At 47.7% G+C, this 12,926-nt stretch overlaps 1 protein-coding gene across 7 annotated transcripts in view; it reads left to right on the plus strand.

The window, feature by feature from the left end:
• Positions 1 to 6,030: 6,030 nt before the first annotated feature.
• The window catches only part of AFF4 (ALF transcription elongation factor 4), a 110,753-nt gene continuing 103,857 nt past the window's right edge, over positions 6,031 to 12,926 (plus strand). For 4 of the 7 annotated variants that reach the window (XM_075900325.1, XM_075900327.1, XM_075900326.1 and 1 more), the window contains exon 1: positions 6,031 to 6,481. The gene's annotated coding sequence lies outside the window, so the exon portion shown is untranslated. The remainder of the gene's footprint in view (positions 6,482 to 12,926) is intronic. The other 3 variants (XM_075900324.1, XM_075900322.1, XM_075900321.1) reach the window with 1 other exon arrangement.

Genomic DNA, 12,926 nt, shown 5'->3' on the forward strand with positions numbered 1-12,926 from the left:
AAGTACTTCAGCCAACTTGTTTCTGTGAGGTAACTGCAAGTCATACTTCACCTTCTTACCATGGCTTGTGGAAGCCCCTCAGCTACCAACATGGGGTAGAAATGGTTCTCCAGAACACAACAGGGTTAAAGCTGAAGAACAGCTTCTGAATGTGGCTTCAAATTCAGGCAGATTTCCAATTAGCAATTTGATCTGAGGAATCAGGTCTGTAGATGGGGCAGTGTATATGCAAAGGGTGTGAGTGTACCCACCATGGTCCCTCAAGTAAGCGTGTTCTGGCCTGGGAAAGGCAGGAGCTGTGTACTGCTTGAGCCTCCTTCCCCTATGCTCCAGGTGGCTGGAGAAACACTGGGGTTGATTTCTCCCGCCTCCTCTGCCCCTCTGCCCCCCCCCCCCCCCCCTGCCGGGAGGAGAGGAAATCAGCCCCAGCCTTCCCCAGGCTGGCTGAAACATGGGGGAGGGAGGCTTGGGAAGGGCATTGCTCCTACCTTTCGCCAGCCGGCTTGAGCATGCTTACTTGGGGAACCTTGGGGGGAGGAGGGGCGGAGAAGATGTGCTTGCAACCTTGCAGTTCACATTTACAAAAAAAGCACCTCCCCACCCACACAGAAATTCCTGCATATGGGTCTGGTATAGATCTAACCACCTTCTAAGTAAAGAGTGCTCCTCCGAACCATGATTGTCCTTTAGCTCAGAGTGTAAACACCCAGGCTACGTCTACACTGGCCCCTTTTTCGAAAGGGGCATGCTAATTTTAAAGTTCGGAATAGGGAAATCCGCGGGGGATTTAAATATCCCCCGCGGGATTTAAATAAAGATGTCCGCCGCTTTTTTCCGGCTTGGGGAAAAGCCGGAAAAAGCGTCTAGACTGGCCCGATCCTCCGGAATAAAGCCCTATTCCGGAGGATCTCTTATTCCTACTTTAATAAGAGATCCTCCGGAATAGGGCTTTATTCTGGAGGATCGGGCCAGTCTAGACGCTTTTTTCCAGCTTTTCCCCAAGCCGGAAAAAAGCGGCGGACATCTTTATTTAAATCCCGCGGGGGATATTTAAATCCCCCGCGGATTTCCCTATTCCGAAGTTTAAAATTAGCATGCCCCTTTCGAAAAAGGGGCCAGTGTAGACATAGCCCCAGGCTTTTACAGCAAGAGCACTGAATTCTTTCTCTGCTAGTTCCATAAAATTCTGAGTGGCCCTTATGTCCAGAGTAGAAACAATTGTGTGCAATTCTAGATGGATTTGTTATAATATGCATGTAATAAAATGTCACCAAAAAAAACAGTTAGCTGAAAGGGGGAAAAACAAAACAGTTTAAAGTACCGTATATACTCGAGTATAAGCCGAGTTTTTCAGCACAGTTTTTCTGCTGAAAAATGCCCCCCTCGGCTTATACTCGAGTCAGCCTCCTGCTCGGGGGCGGGCTCAGCGCGTCTCTGCCGCCGGCCGGGTCTAGATGCGTGAGCCCGGAGCTCCGGCCCCCCAGCCCCTGCCCTCCTGGCCCTTCCGGCCCCTGCCCTCCTGGCCCTCTCAGCCCCCCGTCCCCTCGCTCCCCGGCCGCCCCTTCACCTACCGCTTCCCCGCTCAGACCCTTCCGACTTCCCGTTAAGAGTCCAGCCGCGGAGGCGCTCCCGGCCGCGGAACGGAGTGGAGCCGGGCCCCCGAGCGCTCCCGGGCGGGCTGCCGGGGCCGCGGGGCGGGGCGCGGCCCCCCGCCGGGGCGCTGTCAGGCAGCGGGCAGGGCTGGGCGGGCAGGTACGCCCAGGGCGCCGGGAACAACTGCAACCCCCCCGGCGGCAGCGGCGGCCCCGGCCTCCCAGCTACAGGGAGGCCCCATGCCAGGTGCGCATCAATGCAGCTGCCGGGCCCAGGGAGCGGCGGTAACCGGCCCGCGGCACCGCCAGGCGGCGGGAGCTCTGCTGCGCCCAGGGCCAGCGCCACTGCCCGGGAGGCTCAGGTGGGTCCCGAACCGAGGGCGGGCGGGCAGGGAGCCTGGATCCGCCCCCACCCCCGCGTGGAGCCTCCCCCACCGCTGGCTCATTGGCCCATCGACGCCTGGCCCGGGTCTCGCACAGCCCCCCCCCCCCCCGCTGGCTCGTTTAGAGGGGGCTCGTTGGCAGGCGAGGGGGCCGGAACGTGGGGGCTGCGGGGGCTGAGCTGTGGCTGTGCCTGCAGAACCATATTGTTTTTGTTGACCCCCTTTTCCCCTTACAGAGCTAGGTTATTGTTTTTCTTTGAAATAAATATTCATGTAATTTTATTGGTATCTATCTTCATTTTTTACATTTACCAGTAGCTGCCTCATTTCCTACCCTAGGCTTATACTCAAGTCAATACTTTTTCCCAGTTTTTTGTGGTAAAATTAGGTGCCTCGGCTTATATTCGGGTCGACTTATACTCGAGTATATATGGTAGATTACACAAAGGAATATGAGTAGTGCAAGAGCAGATTTATGACCGCAAATACTCAAATCAGCACTGGTAATTTATGCACTGATGATGATTGATGGTCTTTTTCCAGTGCTTTTCATCTGAGGATCTTAATGTCGTTTACAAACATTGTGTGATTAACAATTCCAACAAGAGAGTTTTCTGTGCCTTCAATAATGTGACATTCTAAGTATAAATATTTCAACAGTAGGACCTCATCTGAATAACACATAACGGTATAAAATCAGAAAGTAGTTGTAGGAGGTCAGGGTTACAAGGATAGAGTTACTAGACAAAGAAGAAAAAAGCTATTTAAATCTCATGCCAAAGTCTTTCAAAGGGCCAGGTGTTAAAATGTGTGTTCTTAGATTATGCTGGTATTATGAATTCACTGAGGCTAGGTCTACACTGCAATGGTAAGTCAGAAAAAGAAACACAATTTGCAGTACGCAAATTGTGTATCTTTTTCTGCCTTACTGTTGAAAGAGGCATGTCTGAAATTTGGCATGTCTACACGGTGCCAAATTCTGGAAAAAAATGCTCTTTCGACACATTCCTTATTCCTCATAAAATCAGGTTTGCAAGGATGGCGAAAGAGTGCATCTACTTTTTTGAATTTTTTTTTGAAAAAGCAGATGCATTCTTTGGATGTGGCATTGCTTTTCTGGGATACCTCCCGTAGCCGTGGTGTCTGAAATTGCAAGTTTAGGAATAATGCTATAAGTAGCATCCTGTAAATATATGCCCAAAATAAGTTTTATATTTGAGATTTTTAAATGGAAAGAAGTCCAGATTTGAGGTTCCTAATTAGTTTATTCTTGTGCCATATGTCTCCCATATGTTGGAAATCCTGAAGTACCCCTGCATATGGAAGTATGGAATCTAAATCTTCGTGGTGAGGATGGCGAAGGGGAGAGGATTTTGATCTATATTTTCTCTGATGCGTTAACTGAATGCTTCATCCAGTTCTTGACCCACAGAACCTGATTGACAACTGTCCACATCAAGACAAGAAAGTCTAATTAGAGAAGCCAAAACTTGAATGGAACAGGAACAATAACCTGCCTTCCCAAGTCTACACATGGCACACTTGAACCCCTTGAATTTGACAATCCTGGGAAAACAGGTTATGATGAATTAAAGATTTTGCTGTGCCAGGGCAAGCACCGCAGGGCCTGGGTGTCAGGGACAAGGGCACTTACCTGGCATCCCACTCGCAGGGGCACAGGTGGCTCCACACCCCTTGCCACTCCTAGGCATCGCCCACTGCCTTTATGGGAGCAGTGAGGAAAAGCCCCAGAAGTGTGTTGTTGCGATGCCATTCCCCACTTACAGAGAGAGGGAGCAACAGCGTGCAGAGCCACTTCCTCGCAGTATCGTGTATTTCCAGATTAGGGACACCTGGAGTGCAGAAGTTCAAGTATACTGCATTAGTGGGCAGAGTGCGTGGGAGAGAGGTAGTGCTCTTATTGCCTGTGTTGTACAAGTTTTGTAGCTAGACAACTTCCTTCCTGAGGGTTGTAAATCAGCAGTTTTCACCACCTGGTGAAACAGTCTTAGCTAGGACAAGGTGAATATACAGTCTGCAGGATGAACAGAAATATACAACCATCTGCTACCTGACACTATATCTCACTAACAAGCTGTCATCCTTTTATTACTGCCAACTGAATTCAATAATCTTTTCGTAGCATGACAAGCTGTATAAGTGCTGGGAACATGTGAAAAGATAGCGTTTTCTGGGGTTAATATAAATGCATCTTCCTAGAAAACACTGTCAAAGCTCCAACTTTCCTTGTCTCTGATGACATAAGTAGATAATGAGCTGGTCCTCTAGTGGCTTCTGGTTAAAGCATTCTGAGATCTGCTAAAAAGCACTATATAATAGCTAAGATGAATCTTATTTTAAAATTAAATTTGTGCATTTAAGTAAGAGACTAAAACTACATGTAATCTTTTGATAAATAATGGGGAGAATTCTTCATTCATGCTAGCAACACTTTTAATAATTAATTGCTGGACAAAGAGCAAAGAAGGACTGGAATGAAGCCAACAATTGCTGATATACATGGAGGAGTGGGGAGTTACTGGGCCCTGCACCCCCATCCACAGCCATATGTGACTCTCAGCCAGAAAGTAGAACACAATGTTTATTCATTCACAGGGATACAGAGTAGCACAGACTTGTTGTCAGCACAGGGACCTGAAGCAGTCAATACAATCTATTTTGGGGAAAGGTAGGTAAAAAGCCCAGGGCCCTGGGCCCCCTCCCTGTATCCTAAGCCAGCCGAGACTAAGCCACACCCTCAGCAACCTCTCAGTCCTGCAAGCAGCCCTGTCTCCTCCTTTGTCCCCTTCCCAGGCAAAAGATGTTATCTGGTTGCACCCCCTACCTAGACTCAGGTTACAAGAGAGCCTGAGCTGTTGTGTAGATGCTGGGCTGGGGCAGCCTCCCCTTCTGTGAGAGTCACACCCAAAACTCCCATCTTCAGCCTGGGCATGGGTGCTGTGCCCATGGAAACTGAGGCACAAACACACAGTTACAACAGAGAAGCACAGGACAGTAGAAATCACATACAACATGGCAAGTGAACAGAGTAAATATCATCCACACTTTGTCATAACTTGTTATTGAGCCACAATTGTATTGCAAGTTTAATGTCAGGCATCAGACCAGGAAATCTCAAGTTCACTGATACCTAAATCATTAAAACCCAGTAGCTATATAGTGCCTATGCATGCACCTGAACTGTCTTTAGGGCAGTCACCTTAACTGTGACCCCACCAAATGATGCCCCAAACCTTCTCTGATTGAAGTAGCACCCTTTGCTTTCAGATGCTATATGTCGCTCTGATCTTGCAGCACACAGGTACAACTGTGCCCTCGCTAAAGCAGGAGTTGCAGGTAGAAGCGGTATGTCTGAATGGCAGCTACGTACATTTGTACTGTTCTCCATGCTTTGTCCACTTTGTAAATGCTGCCATTTGGTACAACCTTAAGGAGCCTTCTGTGGAACATCACCTGTGCACTACAATCCTTGCATCTGTCATTACTGATCGCCCTTGAGCTGCAGCCGGGAACATCCAGCGAGAAGACTAAGGGTACATCTAGACTACATGCCTCTGTCGCCAGAGGCATGTAGATTAGGCTACCAGACATAGGAAAATGAAGCCACAATTTAAATAATCACCGCTTCATTTAAATTTACATGGCTGCCACGCTGAGCCGACAAACTGCTGATCAGAAGAATGCAATTCTGGGCATAATGCCCTCCATGAACTGACAGTGCTTATTATGGCTGGGCCGCCTTGGCTGCAACATTGAGGATCAGATCCTGGGGTCGTGGGGAGAGGGGCACTGCGGGCTCTGGACAGCTGCAGCCACACGCGTAGGTCCCGACCGTAGGCAACTGCCCAAGGGCTGCAGCCCAGCCAGTGAGCAAACCCGTCTCCGCCAGGGGGCGCCGACAGCTCTATCGCTTCGCGTTGCCCCGCGTCACGTGTCGGGCTCCCGCGCCTTCCTCCCCCCCCCGCCCCCGGGAGGCGGAGCTTGTGTCCCAGTCTCTTCGCCCGGGTCACGTGGCGGCTTCCCCAGCCCAGGCCCGGGTCACGTGGCCGGCGGCTGGGCTGTGCGGGCGCGATGTCTGCTGGGTAATTCGAATGCCCGGCTGCGGGAGGAGCTGGGCTGGAGCCGCTGTCTGAGGAGCCAGCCTGCGGGGGCCGACCCTGCCGCACGGCCCGCCCCGCCCGCCATGGAGCGGCCGGACCCCCGGGGAGCCGCCGCCTCACAGCGCCTGTGACCCGCTCCCGGAGCTCCCCCCGCCCTTCTGGGTCCTGCCGTCCCTGCCCCCGGGGCCCGAGCCCGCTCCTCGGGCCTGGTCTTTGTGCCCGGCTCCGGGCCCTGCCCTGACCGCGCCTCGGCCCCCTTCCCCCCGCGTCTGTCGCTGACTCAGTGGCGGCGCCTCACTCCCCTGTGGGCCTCCTCGTCTCCCGCCCGACGGGCCGGCGGCGGCAGCCGGGAAATGGTCCGGGCCTAGCGAAGCAGCGAGCGGAGGTAAGAGAGCTGGGGGAGGGGCGCTCTGGCTCGCGCTTGCCCCCTCAGGTGGGGGCTCCCGGGGGTCTGGCCAGCTGGGGGGTTGTGTCCTGCCCCGCTGGAAGTACGGGACTTGGGGGGGGGGGGGGGGGCATCTGCCTCTATTCCGCCCCCGAGCACGGGCTGGGTAAATTCGCTTCCCCGGAGGGGAGAGAAGCGATAATATCTTCCCCGGGTATTGGGGAGGGCAAGAGCCCGTTCCCCGTATCTGCCCCGGCTTATTCTCTATCTCTCCCATCTGTCTTTTCCAGTTGTCTTCCCTTGCTAGAAACCCTTTCTGCTGCCCCCTCAGTTTTAATAATCCCTCCCACATGGACTATGCCTCGGAGCCTCTTGGTCTCTTTGTAAACTTCCACCCACTCCTCGCCCCCCCCCCCTGCAGCGTTGGATGGCCTCTTTCATGTCAGATGTGGCCTGCTAGAAGGGGCATTAGCTCCTGTGCTGCCTAGATTAATACAAGGGGACGATCAAGCCCCCCCGCACTCACGGATGGGTGAGTGTGTAGCCATACACATTATCTCTGCTGAAATGTGTTGGCATTCCCATATTTTGAAAAAATAAAACTTACGCAGCTCTTGGTAAATGTTGCTATAGGTTGTTAAGTTTTTCTTGGTGGTGGTTTTGCTAGTGGGGCCACCTCCTCTTCCTCTCCTAGCTTTAATTATCCAGTAATTGACGTCAGTGCTTTGTTCCTTCCACTTTGCTGTGTATTCCAAGCACCTAACAGTTCTAGGGATGGAGCAGGCAGCGGAGTAATAGGGAGGCCTAGTCTGTGGCTTCATTTATATTAAACAGGGTGTGTGTTTTTTGGGGGCTGGTGGAGTAATGGGTGAGGTAAAAGGAAGGCAGAGTTTTTGAATTATTAGTTGAGCCACAATTAAATCTTCGTTCTCTGAACCAGGAGGTGGTGCTTGTTGTTCAGAGCCACTTGGTGATAATTGAATTGCACTTCGGTTAAGTAGAGTACAAGAATTTAATATTCCTTAAAGGCAGAGCCATGTTCTCCCTTTATTGTTAATAAAAAGCACAACATGTTTTAATAACTGAAATATAAATGGTTTTCAATTCTCCTATCCAGTTATAGGAGTTAAAAGATGACTAATATTAACATACAGTTTTGAACCAGTATACTGAATTGCAGAGTAATAAAATAGCAGTGCCTCCAGTCTTGCCCGAAATAAGTGAATATACAGAGTATTCATAAAGATCTACTGGTTAGTGAAAATGTTTGATCCTAAAAGCGTGGATCCTTTATATTTCCCAGGCTAACTTCTGTTAACTTCTGTATCTTTCAGTCTTTTGGTTTATCATGAAAATACTTGACTGTAACATTCATGTGATGTGCCTTGTCTTGCTTCCATTAATGTCAGTTAAACCTGTTTACCTTAGTAGAGTGAATCAGGCCCTTCCTCAGCATGTTGGTCTTTGAAATGAAATAGCCTTATCCAAATTTCCAGTTTTCTAATTTTTATTTTCTTCTCTAGTAGTTGAACTCATTAGTATGGATGTGTCCTCCACTTTCCTTTCCCTCTAATTTCTGAACAGTAGTGGAGAGCCAACCCAGAGGAGTTATTGCGAAATATGGTTTAGTAAAGTGACTTGAGGGAATAGTGGTTAACCCCCTCTCTTCCTCCACCCCCCGCTATTTAATTTTGGTTCTGGATATCCAACACTCTGGTTATCTGAAGAAGTGAGCTGTGCCCACAATAGCTCATGATACCATCTACGTGTTTTGTTAGTCTTTAAAGTGCTACCATGCTATTTGTTGTTTTTAGAAGTTTATCTTGTACAGACTAATTTGGCTATTTCTCTGAGATTATTTGTTGTTTAAGTTTTGCCTGTTACATCTACCCAGTGTTTTCTCCCTCCTGCCACCACCCTATTTTTTTCCTTCCCTCCCTCCTTCCCTTATTTATTCTTGGTTCTGGACTTCCAACACTCTGGTCATCTGAAGAAGTGGGTTGTGCCCATGATAGCTCATGATAACATCTACATATTTTGTTAGTCTTTAAAGTGCTACCAGACCACTTGTTGTTTTTTAAATTCAGCCTGATTTGTCACCTTACAGCCTTTTTTCCAATGAGAGAAACATTTTTTAAAAACATTTTTGTTACCACATGTCATATATCACACCTTGCTGGAATAACAATATACTGTCATTTCTGTGGATGGCTAACATTCAGCATATTTTAACTGGGGTCTGGGGAATGACTTTTATAATACTGCTTCTTTAGACTTCCAATCCTGACGTTGGTGCATTTTATTACCTATTGGGCTTTACATTTATTAGCACCTGTTCATATTGGGTTTTCTTTTCTGGTTGCTATGGAACTTTGTTACTGCTTATTTTGAATAGTTACATTGTTTTAAAAGGATAGCCAATGCCAAGTCTACAATTAAAAATAGTGTTTCAGATGCTATTTGTGTTCCTCAATCTTTTTGCCAGTTTATGGTTTAGTTTGGTTACTTTGTCCTATATCTAAAAAGTTGCAGCAGAGAATCTGATTGTAAAGAGGAAACAATGGAACTGACTACACAGAGCTGTTAGATGCACAAAATGACGTGTATATTTTTGAGTATTTTTCCTTGAACGCTTTCCCATTTACAACGAGGGATGTTAAAAAGTGGTTAATTAAGTGCATGTGTAACTGTAGAGTACGGGGGAAGCAGTTGGCTCCCCAGGAGCCAGTGCATGCTGGGAGTGGGCTTTTAAGCTGGTTCTCAGCATTTACTGAGAGCCTGTGTGTAACTATTACACTTTCACAGCCCTAGTTACAATAATCTTGATCAATAGTTGGTAGAACTTCAGATAAGTATATTTTGTAAAAAAGTATACAATTAGTATTTTATATGTCTGAATCAGCATGTTGAGTTCAGAGGCACATTTGCATTAAAAATCTAGATATTTCTGCTTCTAGATGTGTATTCTCAAACTGTATGTCAGCGCTACTCAACTTTGGAAGCTCGGAGGTCCACAATGATACTTACAGCACATGCTGAGGGCCGCAACTTAAGTGTGGTTGTATATACATGCAAATAGCTCCGATCACACGGACAGGCATGAATACAAAGATTAAGGCAAGACTACACAACACGCAGGCCCCATTAAGTTAGTTCTGCTGATATTAATAACATGCAATATTTACTTGATTTCCATATGACAGCATTTTTAATGAGCAATGATGGTTAAGGAATTTAACTGCTAAAACACATCAACAGAAGACTTTTATATTGACTACTCTTTTTGTTTTGGCTCCCACCTGTTAAGCCCCATGTAAACCCAAAGCGCACTGCGGGCTGCAAACAAATGGGCCAAGGGCCGCATGTTGAGTAGCCCTTCTGTATGTGGTACAGAATTTTGTAAACTGTATGACAAATATGGAACAAACTTTAGTTTAAAAAAATTCCCCGGAAACCAGAATTATCATATTTCTGTTGATCAAATAACTGAATAAGGACAATCCTAACTACCTTTCATTGCTCCTTAAGCCATAATATTTGCTTTATTCAAATGTTTGTAAATAACAGTGTTGCAATAGATGTCTCAACTTGAACTTCTTGAATGGTTAAACATTAGCCAACATAGTATTACTTAGTTTCTTCTCTTTTCTAACTAATGGCTGCTTGCCAGGATACTCTGGCTTTTTTATTTATTTAAATAAACTTGTAGTTGCTGTCTCTTGGATATGTCAGGAATGATCACTGATGGGATTGAAGCAATAATTCCCAATTTTTTTGGTTCCCTCTTCTAGTGTTATGGTTGGGATGGCAGCTCCCCTGCCATCACATTACATTGTCTTGTGACTTGGCTCCAGAACAGTTGCCACAATCTTTTTGTGTCTCTCTCTTCCCTTTTCTTGCTTGTCATCTTGTTTTTTCTCTTTATTTCTTGTGATGTTTGTGGTTACTACTTTTCTCACCCATTGCTTCTGCCTAACAGAAGTCTCCATGCTGCTCATAGTGGGTGTAGCAGTATCAACTGGTGACACCCATGATCACACTAGTGTTGTGAGCCATGGACATGTTGTGAGTGAAATAAATTGAGGGTGATGATGGCAGGTAGCTGTCTAAGCTGGCCACCAAGTATATACAAGCTGTTGTTGTTGCTTCCTGTATGGAGACAAAACGTGATTGGAGGTTCCATCACATATGATGCATAATTCCACAGTCTAGTACTTCTCCCTGTTGGGAAACTTCTCCCCTGCAGCCTCCTCCTGATTTTCTGAAGTATTCACTGTGAATTATTCCTTATTTTCATAATATCACTGTTATACTCTTCCTCAAAACCTTGAGAGCATGCGTCTTTGGGCATGTTTCATGGTATGTACTCAATGCTAAGGACTTGCCTCCTGTCAGCAGTGGGGATTATCTCCTTCTAGCCTTTGGTCTTGCTCACTTTGCAGTCCCTCTTGCTCCAGGAGCTGCCACTTTGTCTTTGTGACCTGGTCTTTTGGGCAGGTCACTAGGGTCTTTCCCTTTTTGGGGTATCGGTCTCTCAAGGTAAACTGTTCAGGCAATCTGCTCTCCGCTGATTGGTCCATTTCTGTAGTGTCTTGAAATGGAACCAAACCCATCCTCTACTCCAGACAGCAGAACAGGAGCCTTCTCTTCAGCAGCCAATATCTATGGGATAACTTGCTGCTTTCCCCCCTGAGCCTTTCCTACCCATTAGTCTCTACTGCTTCTCTGGGTTTGCTAGCTGAGCACCTTCCCTCTTATAGGAAGTGGCTGCAGACTATTTCCCTGTAGACCTCAAGCTTCTGGGGTAAATAGAGACCCCTCCTGTTCCTGTCCAGTTTATTCTCATCGAATTAATCCTTGCTCCCTGGCTCCTCCAGGTGCAATCTGGGCAATTAATTGGTCTTGCTAGCCACCTTATAGTCTTGGGGGAATTCTGTGCCAAAACGTTAACATTTCTGCATGCAGTAATTTAAAATTTTGCATATTTTGTCAAAATAACACTATACAAGCACAATTACACAATCCAATTATTTTATAAATGTATTTCAAAATACCAGTCAGCAAATATGTCTGGAACAATAAACACGCAAAAATGTCCCAAGGAGTAGAGAGTTAAATCCCTGTTTCGCTGCCCCCTTCTTTCCAGAGTCCATCCCAGGATGACCCCCAACTGAGACTCCTGCTCTCAGACTCAGACCCAAGTTACAGGTAGGTATGTGAATAACCGATAAGCCCAGGCTTATTGGTTAATCTAGTTAATTACTTGCATTCCCCGTCTGCTGCCTCTGTGTCAGAAGCAGCAAGTGTGCGGGAAGCGGGAGCTAGCTTAAAAGTCAGTTCCCACCTCTGTGGTGCCTCCTCCATCTCCCCACTGCCCTGTCCTGAGGATGCTGTGTGAACAAAGGAGGCTGCCACGAAGCATCCCCTGCCTGCAGCAGGCCCAGGCTGCCTCTGCAAAGCGGTCTCTGATTGTGGTGGTGCAGGCACTAGCCACGGACAGAGGCTGCTTTGCGGCAGCAGCCCTTGGGGGGCTGTGTGTTTGGGGGGGGGGGGGGAAGTCCCAGCCATCCATGGACCCGGGGCTAGTGCTGGAACAGCCTCTGCCTGTGGCCAGCATTGCTGTGGACAGAAGCTGCTTCGCGGCAGCCGCCTCTCTTTGCAGCCAGAGCAGGACCACCATGGATGGGGCTGCTGCTGGAGCAGCCTCTGTCTGTGGCTAACCCAGGATGCCAAGGAGAGAGCCTACTTCTGGGTAGCCTTTTCCCCCCTTATCTACCCAGCAACCTCTGTCCACAGGACAGAGGACTGCTCCCTGTGCATCTGAGGAAGTAGTGTAGGGCAGCAGGCAGATGGTTTGTAAGGGGAGTTGATTTTTAAACTGGCTTCCCTCGTGAACCAGTTTTTGCCTGGCACCCCGTGTTGTTGCCTCTGATGGGGAGCCCCCAGCCACCCCATGCTGCTGCCTCTCTAAAAGTGGGGCTGGAGCACACTGGCTAAGGCCCTGCCCTGAAGTCTATAGAATAGTCGACTAACTGCTAAGAATTCATGTGGCTAGTCAACTATTCAATTAACCGATAGCTAACATCCCTAGTTACAGGGCCCCTTGTCCTAGACACTTCCAACCCTCCCCCTCAGAGCATGGCCATGGATTCTTCCCCAGCCCAGGTACTCTCACCTTCTATCCATCATAGTGACAGAGATCCAGAGGAAGAAATAGTTTGATGCTGCATTCGGGATTGAATGGGGTTTCCTGCATGCCACCTGTTTCCATGATCCACCATGCTTTATTATCAGTTTATGATCATTTCTCCCCTTTTTTATTCATACGACAGCTTTCACATATAAGCCAATTTGATTTTGGAGGAAGACACTGTCAGACGTTTTATTAACATCCAAATATAGAACATTTAGAGCTGTTCTTTAACTAACATTGTAATTCTGCTGT

Source organism: Pelodiscus sinensis, chromosome 17 (genome assembly GCF_049634645.1).
Source record: "Pelodiscus sinensis isolate JC-2024 chromosome 17, ASM4963464v1, whole genome shotgun sequence".
NCBI classification, from domain to species: Eukaryota; Metazoa; Chordata; order Testudines; family Trionychidae; genus Pelodiscus; species Pelodiscus sinensis.